At 37.2% G+C, this 15,366-nt stretch overlaps 1 protein-coding gene and 1 non-coding gene across 2 annotated transcripts in view; one reads left to right on the forward strand and one right to left on the reverse strand.

Annotated features, from left to right (window-relative positions):
* Ppm1e (protein phosphatase, Mg2+/Mn2+ dependent 1E) overlaps nucleotides 1-15,366 on the forward strand; it is a 128,228-nt gene that overhangs the window by 17,013 nt on the left and 95,849 nt on the right. The gene's annotated exons all lie outside the window — the stretch shown is intronic.
* On the reverse strand, nucleotides 14,302-14,408 carry LOC141414258 (U6 spliceosomal RNA). The gene has a single exon (XR_012439320.1). It is a non-coding gene; the product is annotated as a U6 spliceosomal RNA (small nuclear RNA).

Below are 15,366 nucleotides of genomic sequence, written 5' to 3' on the forward strand. Positions count from 1 at the left end.
ATTCACTAAATTGGTCATCTTAGGCATTATTTATTGTTTTGTTTCAATAAATAAACCCTGAATTTGATTTAACCACCTCATAGATACCTAATTTATGAATGCTTTACAATGTGCTGTGTGTGTTTTTTTATATGGTGCTGGGAATTGAACCCAGAACCTTGGGTATGCTAGGCAAGTGCTCTACCACTAGGCTACATCCCTAGCCATTGTTTCATTGTTTTTTTTCTTTTTTTTGAGACAGGATCTTGATATATAGCTCAGGCTGTCCTCCCAACTCTTGATCTTCTTGCCTCAGCCTCCCAAATGCTTAGATTACAGGCATGTAATTCTGGGCTTTGTTTCAATCTGTCATTTACATTTAAAAAAGATTCTGTACCTTTAAAACGCTCTTAAATGAGTTAATCAAATGCAAATAGTCTCTGTTAGGGCTTGGGACATAACTCAAGTGGTAGAGGTCTGGTGGACGGTCGAAATTGAACCCAGGGCCTCGAGCATGCTAAGTAAGCATGTTACCACTTGAGCCATACTCCCATTTTATTAAAAGTGGTAAAAGGGGGCTGGAGGCATGGCTCAAGTGGTAGAGCACTTGCCTAGCTCACCCGAGGCAACTGAGTTCAAACCCCAGGACTGCCAAACAAAACAAAACCAAAAAAAAAAAAAAAGGTAAAAGGATGTATCATTTGAGACTAAAATGAAATCCAACATATTTAAATTTCAAAAAATATAAATTGAAGACTTGAATTCTTACTGAATACTATTTTTACCTGTGGCCAGGAGAAGTAAAGTGTAGTTTTGTGGGGATGGGAGGTTAATAAATATCCTTGGAAGAGCACAAAGGGCATTCAATAAGTGTTGAAAGGATGATAGTGTTCTATATCTCAAATAGAATTTTACTATACAAAGAATTTATTCTGTATTAGTTTCCTCCTTAAGACTATGATCTGTGAAAGTATGGTCTGTTTTGCCTACTGTCCTATCCTTAACATCTAGAATACTAAATGCTTGATGCCTAGTAGGTCTTTGGTAAGTACGTGATAAACAAATGAATGCATGTCCATTTTTTAAAAATTTTTTGTGGGGTTGGGGTTTGAACTCAGGGCTTCATGCTTGCAAAGCAGGTGCTCTATTGCTTGAGTCCCACCCCCCCAGTCCATTTTGCTCTGGTTATTTTGGAGATGGGGGTTGCACAAACTATTTGCCTGGGCTGACCTTGAACCTTGATTGTCTGCATCTCACCCTCCCAAGTAGCTAGGATTACAGGTGAGCCACTGGTGTCTGGCTGTGGCGTCCATTTTTTTTTTTATTGTAGTAAAGTATGTGTAATAATTAAACATGTTTTTGGTAGTCTGGGTTTTGAACTCAGGATAGCGCACTTGCTAGGCAGGCATTCTACTACTTGAGCCATATCCCCATCCCTTTTTTGCTTTAGTTATTTTTCAGCTAGGGTCTGCACTTTTTCCTACCTGAGTCTAGCTTTAGACCTCAATCCTCATACCTATGCTTTCCTTCTAGCTGGAATTAGGCTTATACCACCATACCTAATTTTCTGTTGAGATGAGGGTCTTTCCAACTTTTTGGCAGGGCTGGCCTCTAATCAGGTTCTTCCTGATTTCCATTTCCTGAGTAGTTGAGATTATAGGCATGTACCACCATACCCTGTCCTCAATATATATATTAAATAGCATTTTTTAATGAGATAAAAGGCATATACATATTGTAGGAATTTTTTAAACCGCAGCAAAAAAAGAAAAAAAAACCCAGAAAAATTACTTGTATTTTGCTCCTCAAAATAGCTGCCTTGGGCTGGTGGAGTGACTCAAGTGGTAGAGTGCCTGCTTAGCAAGAGTGAGGCCCTGAGTTAAGATCCCCTCCAAACCTCCCCCCAAAAAAACAAACATCCTTTAGAAATATTATTCTTTACAAAGGTAATTATAACTAAATTAGAGATCATGTATATGTTTACATGTACTTTTGTGCTCTGTGTTATTTATATAACACTTCCAAGTGAGGTGGGGTTTTTTTTGTTTGATTGTTTGTTTGTTTGTTTTTTGCTATACTGGGGTTTGAACTCAAGGTCTCACACTTGCTAGACAGGTCCTCTACCACTTGAGCCACTCCACCAACCACTGTTTTTGTGTTGGGTATTTTTGAGATAGGGTCTTGATAACTATTTGGCCAGTCTGGCTTTGAACTTCGATCTTCTTGATCTCTGCCCCCTGAGTAGCTAGGATTAAAGACTTGAGCCATCAGCGATTAATGAGAACAATCTTTGTAACAGTAAAAATATCAGTAAGAATTAAAGTTCAATATAGGTGAAACTTAATTAAGAAAGCATTTTAACTACTCATTATGACTTTGTTTCCTAACATGAGTTAATTACATTTGAGAATGCTGTGAGTTCTTGTAGGTAAGAAAGATGAACTTTGAGGAGTTACTGAGAATAGGAGAATGCCAGATTAGGGGTGAATACTAAGTAATGGCATTGACAGCATGTTGATTAAATTCAGAAATGACAACAAAAATTATTTGGAAGAATGTGGCAACTAGAACTTAACAGATTGCTTTAAATAAGAAATTTAGGGGCAAATTTTGGGGAAAAGGGATGGTGCTAGTGATTGAACCCAGGGTCTTGGGCACGCTAGCTAGGCAAGCCTTCTACCACTAAACTATACCCCTAGCCCTTAAACAAGAAATGTAGTATATGTAAATATATAATCCTGCATTTGAGTTGGAAAAAGTCAGTTAAAAGAATTGTCGAAGATAAATAGCCTAATGGCAGCATTTGTGACAAAGAAATTTTACTGTTGGTAGGATTAGAATGAATTAGCAACATGATTTGCTTGCCAAAATTTAATTAGTAGATTTTTCCAAGATTCATTACATCTGGCGTGTGTCCAGACTTAGGTACTGCATTTGACAAAATTGGCATATTCTAAATGATAGCAGTATCAGTCCTTTGTCATTAATTTTAGGCATAAAGCAGCTCTGGGACCAAAGATGATAGGATGACAAACTTCAGTCCAAAGAAGAAAGAATTTTTTAATGAGTAGACTTGTTTGAAAGGGAATAGTTCTTGAGCAAGGCTAGTTTATTTACTTTTGTAGGGATGTTAATAGAATTCATCTTCAAATGTCTTAAGTGTATTAATTTGGTTTTACATCTTTTTGTATGTTTATGACCATTTGTATAGCTTCTTGGAGAAAAATCTGTTCAATTCCATTACTCATTTTTCAATTGAGTTGTCTTTTTTTTTTTTTTCCCAGTACTGGGAATTGAACTCAGGGCCTACACCTTGACCAACTCCACCAGCCCTATTTTTGTGAAGGGCTTTTTTCAAGATAGGGTCTTGAGAACTGTTTGCTGAGGCTGGCTTTGAACCTCAGTCCTCCTGATCTCTGCCTCCTGAGTAGCTAGGGTTACAGGCATGAGCCACCAGCACTGGCTTGAGTTGTCTTTTTGTTGTGTTTCTGTGGTCCTGAAGTTTGAACTCAGGGCCTTGAGTTTGCTAGGCAAGCACTGTCACTTGAGCCATGTCCCAGCTCTTTTTTCTTTATTTTTCTTTTTTTTTAAATTTTTTTGATGGGACTGGAGTTTGAACTCAGAGCTTCACACTTGCTAGGAAGGCACTCTACCACTTGAGCCACTCCACCAGCCCTAGTGATTTTTCTAATAGGGTCTCATGTTTATGCCGAGGCTGGTCTGGACCACAGTCCTCCTCCTTAGGCTTCCCATGTAGTTGAAGTGACAGGTTGCATGCCACCACATCCAGCTTCATTTTCTTTGATAGTATATTTCAATACAGGTATTTTTTTTATTCTTTTGTCACTTGTGCTTTTGATGTTGCCTAACCCAAAGCTGTAGATTTTCTGTTTTCTAGGAGCTTTGCAGTTTTAGTTCTTGCATCTAGGTCTATGATCCATTTTGGGGATGGGATATGAGTTCATTTTTCACGTGTAGATAATCTAGTTGTCTTACCATCCTGCATTGAAATAATGTTCTTTTCCCCATCAAACTGTTCTGCACTATTTTAAAAGGAATAATGCAACTTTTATTTTTAATAAACGAATTATTAAAACTGTGGATGAAAGGAAAGAAAGTAATGCATTGCTCTGCCACCCTTATAAAACTAAACTATTTTGTGCTTTCCTTTCTAGTCCCAGTTCCACAGCCATATAAGTTTTACAGAGTTGCTGTTATACTGTGTTATATATTTTGTTCTTTTTGCTTGGTATGTGGTAGACACTTTTCATATTCTCATGTAGATTTCCATGTTTTTGTTTTGTTACCTAATATTTCATCTGCAGGTTATGCATAATTTGATAAATTAGTCGTATATTTTGAAATTTTAAGTTTGATTTTTCTATTACTTATATAACATTGAAATCAGAATCTTTATGCATAAACCATTAGCTTTCCATTGGATAAATTACTGAAATAAATTTCTAGAAAGATTTCTTCCAAACATATTGAAAACCATCTACAGATTATTTTTTTAGCCCATCTACAGATTATTTTTTTAGCGGTACTGGGGCTTGAACTCAGGGCCTACACCTTGAGCCACTCCACCAGCCCTTTTTGGTGGTATTTTTGCTTACTAAGCACGTGCTCTACCACTTGAGCCACACTCCCAGCCCATAGTTACATAATTTTGATTTTGAGAACTCTGAGGGAGACTGTTGCCCATTTAATGTAGCATTAGCATCTGACACTGACCTTCGACTATGGCTCAGTCAGTGTTCCAAATACTTTTTGTGCATAATTATATATAATTCTCATTGAAATTCAATTATATAAGTACTTCAAGGCCCAAAGTCCTATAAATAGTAAATGGCAAAGACTACCTATGGGACTATCTGACTCTAACTCAGACTGGTTATAAAGTATGTATAAAGATGGCAAAACTCACATAGTAATAGATTATATCACATAAGGTATTTTGTGTAGAAGTTCTCTGAACACACATTTTAAATACTTTATTGGCCCAAAAGTTATTTCTTAAAAATGGGAGTCTAAGCCAGGTGCTGGTGGCTCATGCCTGTAATTCTTGCTTCTTGGGAGATTGAGATCAGGAGGATCATGGTTCGAGGCCAGCCCCAGCAAATAGTTGGAGAGATCCCATCTGAAAATAGCCAGAATAAAATGGACTGGAGATGTGGCTTAAGCAGTAGAGTGCCTGCCTAGCAAGCATGAAGCCCTGAATTCAAAGCCCAGTCCCACCAAAAAAATAGAAAGAATGGGAGTCTATAGACTGACTTTTCTCTGCAGATTTACTAATTTATTATTGGTGCCTATGGACTAATCGTTTTGTAGTATTCTAATTTGTGTAGCATTTGCCATTTGAAAAGTTCTATAGAGCGTACATAACCAATACAGAAATTATTTGAATTGATGAGTAAATGCTTCAGTATAAAAGAAAATAGAGGACTAGGTATGGCGGTGCCCACATGTAATCTCAAGACTCTAGAGGCCAATGCATGAGGAGAGTGAGTTTCAGGCCATCTTGGGCTATGTAGTATCTCAAAAAAGAAAATAGAAGATGAATTAGGACTCTTTAATACCTACACGTAAATATGCATTTCTAGGTGTGTTAAAGATATAAATTTTGGCACTTTGAAGGGAATGTACACAATAATAGCATTTCTAATTCAGACATCAAATTCTGTGTAATGGATATTCAATTGTTAATAGCTATTTCAATTGTAGAATTACTAAGTGTTTATTACTTGAAATATGAAGAGGAAGCTGGACACCAGTGGCTCATGCCTATAATCCTAGCTGCTTGGGAGGCTGAGATCAGGAGGATTGAGATTCGAGGCCAGGCAGAGCAAAAAAAAAGCAAGACCCTATCTCAAAAATACCCAACACAAAAATGGGCTGGCTCAAGTGGTATAGAGCCTTCCTAACAAGTGTAAGGCCCTGAGTTAAAACCCCAGTACTGCCAAAGAAAAAAGATAAGCAGAGCAAAATGAACTGGAAGTGTGGTTCAAGCACTACAGTGTCTGCTTTGCAAGTATGAAGCCCTGAGTTCAGACCCCAGTCCAGTCCCACCCCCTACAAAAATTGTGAGGAAGCTCGCCCTTTTCTTTCAAAGATAGACTCTAATTTTTGCTTGCTTTTAGTTGTTTTCCATGTATTAGGGTAGTTTTTTTGTTTTTGGAGACAAGGGGCTTGGCCTTGAGCTTGCTAGGCAAGCTTTTTAGTACTTGAGGCAACCCTAGCTCTTTCTGCTTTATTTATTTCTCAGATAGGGTCATTTTGCCCAGGCCATCCTCTGACCATGATCCTCCTATTGCCTTCCATAAAGCTGAGATTACAGATGTGCCACCATGTCTGGCTTGTCTGTTGAGATGGGATCCTGCTAACTTTTTGCCCAGGCTTGTCTGGAGCTACAATCCTCCTGCCTCCACTTCCCAAGGAGCTGGAATTTACAGGTGTGCTTGAGCCACCACTGGTGTTTAGCTAAAAGAAATTTCTTATCTAGTATTATTTGTGGGTTTGTGGGGTGTTCTGGTTTTTTTTTTTTTTTGACACAGAGTTTCACTCAGGCTAGCCTTCAAACTCCTAGGCTCAAGCAATTCTCCTGTCTAAGCCTCCTGAGTAACTGGGATTATAGGAGTATGCTACCATGTTTGGGTATATGTGTCTAGTTTTACAACTTTTTTGTCTGTTCAGAGTTTTGTTTGTATTTCCATATTTACCAAAAGGAAGTATTATATAGTAATAGCAGTCATTATACTAGAGTAATGACAAATAAGAGGAATAAACATGAATAATCATGAGCAGGAACCTAATATATGATACAGCTTTATCTGCTGTGCTGCATACTAACTATGCTATTGTGAACCAGTTAGCTAACTTTCTTATGCCTCAATTTCTTCATCTGTGAAATAATAATTGTCAACTAAGTGATAATTTATATGCAAAGTACCGAGCATAATGTCTGGCATATGGCAAGTGCTTATCATTATTAAAAATTTTATATATCATGCTTTATCAGCAATAAACTGAAAATAAGAAAGTTGCTGTGTTAATTTTAAAAATTAGTTCTAATTTTTAGTATTCAGTTACTAATTGAACTAATTTTTAATGTTAATACAGCAATTTATTTATGTGTTTTACATTTATTAGAATGTGGTTTATGTTAATTAGTAAACATAAAGATAATTATTTTAAGTGATTTTTTTTGTGTGTGGTGCTAGGGTTTGAACTCAGGGCCTACACCTTGAGCCACTCCCATCAGCTCTATTTTTGTAATGTTTTCTTTCAACATAGGGTCTCACGAACTATTTGCCTGGGCTGGCTTCAAATCTGGATCCTCCTGATCTCTGTGACCTGAGTAGCTAGAGAATTACAGGTGTGAGCCACCAGCGCCCTGCTAGTGATGTTCTTGATTAGAAGTGATCTTAATGATACCCACATTTATGTGGGTATGTATGGCTAAAGCAAGGTGAATTGTTCATACCAAGCAGGGAGAATTTCTATATAAATCAGTCAAGTTAAGTGGCACCTGACAGAACATGAGAAGAAAGAATCGACAGAACTTACTATATGTCAAATGTTATATATACTTTAATTAAACTTTTTTTATTTCACAAAAGTTTTTAAAGAATTTTTTTTGGGGGTACTGGGGTTTGAATTCAACATTATGCTTGTTAGGCAGGCATGCTTCTATTTGAGCCACACTCCCAGCTATTTTTGTTTTAGCAAAATGGTTTTTGTGTTTTTGCCCTGGGGCATCCTCAAGCAATCCTCCTACCTATGGCCTCCCATACAGTTGGATTGCAGGAGCACACCACCACACCTGGGTTGTTGGTTGAGATGGGTTATGGATAATTTTTTTGCTGTGACTGGCCTTGAACCTAGATCCTCCCAAACTCTACTTCCCAAGTAGCTGGTGAGTCACCCTACCTGATTAGTAAAGTTTTTCTTTCTTTTTTTTTTTTCCTTTCTTTCTCTTTTCCTTCCTCCTTCCCCCTTCCACCTACTCTTCCCCTTTCTTCTCATGCACCCTACCTCTTGAGTCATGCCCCCATCCTAGTAAAGTTGTTTTGATGTTAAAATTTTTACAAATTTCCTTAGTTTTCCCATTGATCATATTGGCCATACTTTGTCTAAGTATTTGTAACCAGAGTAAGTTCAAAAAGTGTTACTTGCTCAATGTTCCAGAATTCTTGGTCCCAAACAAGGAGATTTTCTGTTGTTTTCTCACTACTAGGGACTGAACCCAGGGTCTCTCAGATGGTAGGCAAGTGTTCTATCACTTGATATATATTCTGCCCTGTTTACTTTTCTTTGTTCCTCAGGAAGAGGAGGTGGGTCATTCTTGCAGTGGGTTTACCACTGAATGAATGATCTCTTGGTGGGGCTGGAGTTTTGAACTCAGGGCTATGCCTTTGTAAAGCAGGCACCCTATCACTTGACCCACACCTGCAGGCCAGTGAAATGACCTCTTTTAAAATTACTGTGCTCATATTTGGTAGAGGAACTGGGTCATCATCCCCCTTATCATATAGACCCAATCTTCCAACATGGTCTTGACAGTCACCGGTTATTTGACAGTTTTCACATCAACTTTAAATGTTTCTCCATCAGAACTCTGCGCTAGGGAGACTCTGAGGTAGGAGGATCTTGAGTTTGAGGCCAGCTTGGACTATGGAGTAAAACCCCACCTAAAAAAAAAAAAAGTTTTGAGTGTAATCAGCTGTGTATTCGTTCTTCCCCTCAATGGTGTAAATGGTTTTAGCTGCCATTAATGATCTTTGCCTAGATTCATATTTCATTAGTGATTCAAAATAGTGACTGTGTAATTCTGTTATTCCTTCTGTGTCCTACAGCTGAAAAGTTCTTTGAAGACTTTTCCATCATCAGATGTCTACTGCAGTTTTTTGTTGTTGCTGCTGTTTTGTTGCTTTTGGGGAGGGTTTTTTTTTTTTTTTTCTTGAGATGGTGTCTTGGTATGCTGTGTAGGCTGACTCTGAACACCTGGTCAGTCTTTGAGTAGCTGGGACTATAGTAGTACACCACTGTACCCATCTCTACTGAAGTATTTTCTATCGTTGCTCTTTATGTTATGAAACTTTTTAACTTAATTGAGTAGTCTTCAGAAAATATGATCTGGGTATGACACAATTTTTTTTGGGACAGAGTCTCACTATGTAGCCCAGGTTGGCCTCACTTTCATTTGTGCTGGGATTACAGGCATGTAACACCATGCCCAGGTGACACAAATACTTTGCTACATGTTCAGTCTTGCTTTGTAGCGTACACTGGTGGTCAGTTTTCAAAAATGTTTCATGTGTGCTTGAACAGAGTGTGTATTTGCCAGTTGCTGGGTATAAATCCCAAATATGATCACTGGACTGAAAATTTAGCCCAGTGGTAGAGCACTTGCCTCCCATTGTTGGGTTTGATCTCCAACACAGCAAAATAAAATAAATAAATAAAATATCCTGGGCATAAACTTTTTTTTTTTTTTTTTTTTTTTTTGGGCAGCACTGGGGCTTGAACTCATGGTCTTGTGTTTGCTTGGCCAGCACTCTTACTGCTTGAGCCACTCCACCAGCCCAGAAACCCTATCTCAAAAATAACCAAAGCAGCCAGGCACTGGTAGTTCATATCTATAATCCTAGCTACTCAGGAGGTAGAGATCAGGAGGATCCAGGTTCAAGGCCAGCCCCAAGAAAATAGTTTGAGAGACCCAGGCGGCTCAAGTGATAAAGTGTCTGCCTAGCAAACATGAGGTCCTGAGTTCAAATGCCAGTACTGCCAAAAAATAACAAACAAAAAAATGATTAAAAAGGGCTGGGGGCATGGCTTAAGCTATAGAGTGCCTGTCTAGCAAGCACAAGGCCCTGAGTGCAAACCCTACTACTATCAAAAAAAAAAAAGTAGAAATGAATAAATAAAATATTATAAAATAAGAATTGTTAATTATGTCACTCAAGGTTTTAATATGCTTAGTAATTTTTTCACTCATCTATCTGTTACTGAAAGATGAATTAATTACTTCTATTGTGATAGTGAATTTATGCATTTATTCACATAATTCTATTGTTTGGTCTTTAAAAAAATATTATGGAGCTCTGCTATTAGGTATATAAAGTGTAGAATATTTATGTTTTCCTGATTAAGTATAGCTTGTAGGATTATGTAATGACCTTGTTTACTTTCCTCTCCTTTTTTTTAAGGAGAAGAAAGATTTATTTACTTCATAGATTATAGTCCGTAGTCTGGGGATCAGATGGGGCCTACTTGGCGGAAGGTCACAGAGGGTATACCTATGAAGGTTACATCTGGTTCCCAGACCCTTGTCCTCTGATTCCTGAGTGTCATGTGGTGAACAGCTTCCTCCTCCACATGCTCCCATTTCCATGATGTTCTGCCTAACCATTGGTCCAGAATCAACACAGCCAAAGTCTTAACAAGTTCCAACATTGTTCAAAAGTCCAAATTCGAAGTCTCCTTTGGGACTCAAGCAAACTCTTAGCTGTGCGTCCCTATAAAATTAAAAAGAAAATTACATCTAATATACAATATTTAATGACACAGAAAACATTTCCATTTCAAAAGGAAAGAAGAGGAGAATAGCAAGGAAGAATCAGACCAAAAAAAAGAGACTGAAACTCAGCTGGGCAAACATTAAATCCTCTAGATCTATGTATTTGAGCACTTGATACTGTGTTGTGAGCTTCAGTGGGCTTGAGAAGCTCTGCCCCTGTGGCCTTACCATTTGTAGTTCACATGGCCTCTCTCTTGAGCTGGAGCCACTCATTGGCCCTGGCCAGTTCTTGAGATGTCCTCAACAGTAAATTTTCTTTCTTTCTTTTTTTTTTTTTTTTTTGTGGTATTGGGGTTTGAACTCAGAGCCTACACGTCGAGCCACTCTTCCAGTGGAGGAGTGAAGGGTTTTTTCGAGATAGGGTCTCTTGAACTATTTGCCCTGGCTAGCTTCGAACCTCAGCCCTCCAGATGTCTGCCTCTTGAGTAGCTAGGATTACAGGCGTGAGCCATCAGTGCCTGGCTTATAAATTTTTTAAAAGTTGTTTTCTAATACACTTTTTTTTTTAGATCTTTCTGCTCTGTTTTTTGCTTACTGTAAACCTGCCTAAAAATAACTAGCAATATCCTTGTCGTATCCTGAATGCTACACTGTCTTGATATTTCCTCTGCCAAATTTATCAGTCTATTGCTTTTGTGTGTGGGGGGGAGCAGTTTTGGAGTTTGAACTCAGAGTCTTGTGCTTGTTAGCAGGCTCTGTACTACTTGAGCTATGCCCCCAGCTCAGCCCATTGCTTTTAAATTCAGCCTAGTCAAAGTTGCAAGACATGGACAACATGTAGAGAAATTCTTTTCCAAATCTAACATGATTGGCCTCTAGTTCAGTTCACAATAGAGTGAGTATCTCATTAGCACAGTCTACTGTCTGCATTTTTATCAGCATTCTGGTCTTCTGAGCTCCCACAAGAATCACCCATTCTTGCTCTGCTTATAGCATCCTAGGCTTTATCTAGCCTGCCTTTCCAAACTTCCAAATTCCTCACACAAACCAGTTCCAAAGGCTTAAGAACCACAGGGTTAGATTTGCAACTGCAACAACTCTTCTTTATGTACTGATGACCAAAATACCTGAGAAGACAACTTAAAGGAAAAAGGATTTATTTTAGCTACAGTCTCAGAGATTTCAGGTATATTCCTTGGCTTCATTGATTCTGGGCCCATGGTGAGGCAGAGTATCGTGGTGGGAACATGTGGAAGAGGAGGCTGTTGACCTCATACACAAAAATTTGGGGACTGGTGGAGTGATTCACGTAAACAGGCATGAGCAGTAGCGCCAAAAAAACCAATTACTTTTATACTGTCTCTTACTGGTTTCTTTTGGTTAATGTTGTCTGGAATAACTTTATCCTTTTACTTTCAGTCTGTTTTATATACTTTAGACAAGTCTTTTTGGGAACATAAATAGCTAAATTTTATTTTTGAAAATCTAGTCTGTCTTTTTTTAAGAGACGGTTTTAAGTTGTATGTTCCTGTAATCTCAACACTCAGAAGGCTGAGGCAGAAGGAGTTTGCTTATCTTCCTTCATTTCTTTACTCTTGTCCTTCTTTGACATTTCATACATTTTATCTCTTTTATTGGTTATTGTAAAAATGTTAATGTAGACTCTGTGCTCCTTTACGTAGCCGCCTGCCATTTGTCTTGTCTCTTAATGGTACCCTAATCTGCTATTTCCTACAAAAATAAGTTAATGTACATATTTAACCTAAAATACAAAGTTAATGATATTTACCAACTTTCTTAGAGTACAGGTCTGAATGCTTAAACTTTATAATATTCCTTAAAGGCAATTATTTGTTGAATGATATTTTAGTTCTACTTTGTATTAATTCTATAAAGTAGACATCCTTGTTATTGTTTTATAATTTGTGGTTTTTTTAGACTTAGTTGTGTTTATTATTTTCTTTGTTAGGATTCCAGCATTTCAGTCCTTTCTTCCATTTCCTTCTTCCTGCTGGCTCAAGTGGTAGAGTGCCTGCTAAGAAAAAAAAAGTTCCCCATTTTTTGTCTTTTCTCCCATGGGCCTCTAAAATATTTTTTTGTCTTTGGTGTTCTTCAGCTTCACAATATTCTATACAAAGTGGTTTTCTTTTGTTTCTCCTGTTCCTGTATGAGAAACTATGGTTTGCATGAATTCTGAGAAATTCTTAGCTACTGTTTCTTCAAATGTTGCCTTTTGACTCTTCCCATTTTCTCCTGGAACTCTTAATTATGTTATACATTCTCGGTCTTTACTTCTTGTCTATTAACTTCTCTTTGATAGTTTCCATTTCTTTTATGTCTCCCATGTTTTATCTGGGTAAATACTTTGGACCTGTCTTCCCATTCAAATTGAGTTTCTAATTTTAATGATTATATTACCAATTTCTAGAAATTCTACCAGGTTCCCTTTCAGATCTGCTTGCTCATTCAATTAAGTCCTATCCCCTAGTTATGTTTTTTATATCCTTTAAAAATATCCTACAGCCAATAATTGCATTGTTTTTGTGGGTCTGAGTTTCATGCTTTTTTTAAATCCATATGGGGTTTGGACTCAGGGCTTCTTGCTTGCTAGGCAGGTGCTCTGTCACTTGAGCCACACCTGCAACTCCTATGCTATTATTTCTGATGCTGTCAGTGGCTTATTTCATATGTTTTGTGATTTTTTTTTTTGGCAGCATGGGATTTGAACTCAGGGCCTCCCACTTGCAAGGCAAGAACTCTTAGCATTTGAGCCACTCTGCCAGCCCTTTTTTGTGATTTTTTTTTCAAGGTAGAGTCTTCTGAACCATTTGCCTGGGTCTGGCTTCAAACCCAGTGTCCTCCTGATCTCTGCCTCCTGAGTAGCTAGGCATGAGCTGCCAGCACTGGGTGTTTTATAATTTTGATCGTGAATTTATATTCATTGGTTCTTTCATCTTGAGATGATTTTCATATTTTAGTTAACATTTTCAGTTGACTTTTGTCAAAATGATTTTTTTTTCACAGCAAATTAGTGTTCTGTTGGCCTGGAATAGAATATATGATAAGTTTATAGTTAATTCATTATTGGAAAAAAACAGGAAGACTTTTGTATCTATAGTGACATAAAGGGATTTTGTCTTTTAATGTAGAAATTTTAGAATGTATCCTTTGCACTGTTGTGTCAAAAGTGATGATCTTCTTGGCAGCCAAGTTGTTTTACCTGTTCAAAATTTGTTATTTTTATGTATTGTGACATCAGAACGAAATTAATAGGAAAAAATGAAGACATTTTCTTTTATATTGTTAACTAGTATCTTAAACTGTAGGTATCTATGTGACTGCAGTATCTCTTTACCTATCTCAACAAAATGTTAATTATTTATTAGCAAGTACAAAGTGAATGAGTTCATGCTGTTCCTTGAATAGCATGATTTTGTTCTTGCAGTTTGCATCCTTAGCTGGAGAAGAAAAAAACATAAGATCTTGTTTATTAACATTGTCATCCTTTGTTATTAGAAGATGAATAAATAAAGATGCAGGACAGATATTCTCTAAATTCTCTAAGAATGGAAATTTCTAATATAGTGTATTCATCAACTTTATGATAGAACTCATGGCAAAGAGATGTTTGGTAGTAGTTTTACATTGTGTTGTAAGAAAATGATAGGATATTCATGTTTCACATCTTTTGGTCCAAATATCATTGGGTCACCTCAGTGCCTAGATTTATTATTTACATTCTTTCCTACATTGTTTGAGGGATATGTTTTTGTTTTAGCTGTAAGTAGTACACATTTTTTTTTTTTAATATGGAACGCTTCACGAATTTGTGTGTCATTCTTGCGCAGGGGCCATGCTAATCTTCTCTGTATCGTTCCACTTTTAGTATATGTGCTGCCGAAGCAAGCACTACACATTGTTTAAGTATGAAGATTTCCTCTCTAGTCCTTTCAGAAATAAGTGGAATACAAATCATAAAAAATAAAAAAGCATCTCCATTTTTTTTCATCTTTATTGTGGTTAAATCCTTTTTTTGTTTTGTTTTGTTTTTTGGCAGCACTGGGGTTTGAACTTAGGGCCTCATGCTTGGTAGGCACTCTTTACCACTTGAACCATTTTGCCAGGCCTTGATGGATTTTTTGAGATAGGTTCTCGAGAAGTATTTGCCTTGGCTGACTTCAACTTGTGCTCTTCCTGATGTTTGCCTCCTTAGTAGCTAGGATTACAAGCATGAGCCACCTTTGCCCAGATATTGTGGTTAAATGTTTAGGTTCAAGTAGTATTCTGGGTTTTTTTTTTTTTTTTTTATGGCATCGGTCCAGTAGCCATAATAATTTGTGATGTAGCAGTAAAAATTGAAAGAAATATTTTTAAGTTTTAAGTTTTTTAATTTCTATTTTTTGTTGGTGTGGAGGATTAAACTCAGTGCCTTGAGCATGGTAAGGAGGCACTCTAGCCACTAAACTATATCCCCATCCCAAAAGAAATACATTGAATTATTGTCTATAAGATATGATATTTATTATTGTTTTCAAGTTATTTCATGTTTATTTTTTTTCTCCCCCAAAGAAAATTCAAACTCCCTTATGTCAGGGGCTTATCTAATACTTTGTGTATCTATCTTTTTTTTCTTTTTTAAAATTTCTGGCCCCTAAAAGTTTCCAGATTCCTCCAAAGAATTTTTTCTTGGCTAGGTTACTTAGTGGTATCTTTTTGGCTTCCTTAATTCATGAAAAATTCACACCTTGGAAGTTTCCCAGTTGCCATGGGAAAAAATGCACATGGTGGAGAAATCCCCCAATCTAAGCAGACTTAGTGGAACTTACATCTTTGCAGAAAGATTCTAAGATGTCTTCCCAGTCATTTGC

Source organism: Castor canadensis, chromosome 11 (assembly GCF_047511655.1).
Source record: "Castor canadensis chromosome 11, mCasCan1.hap1v2, whole genome shotgun sequence".
NCBI classification, from domain to species: domain Eukaryota; kingdom Metazoa; phylum Chordata; class Mammalia; order Rodentia; family Castoridae; genus Castor; species Castor canadensis.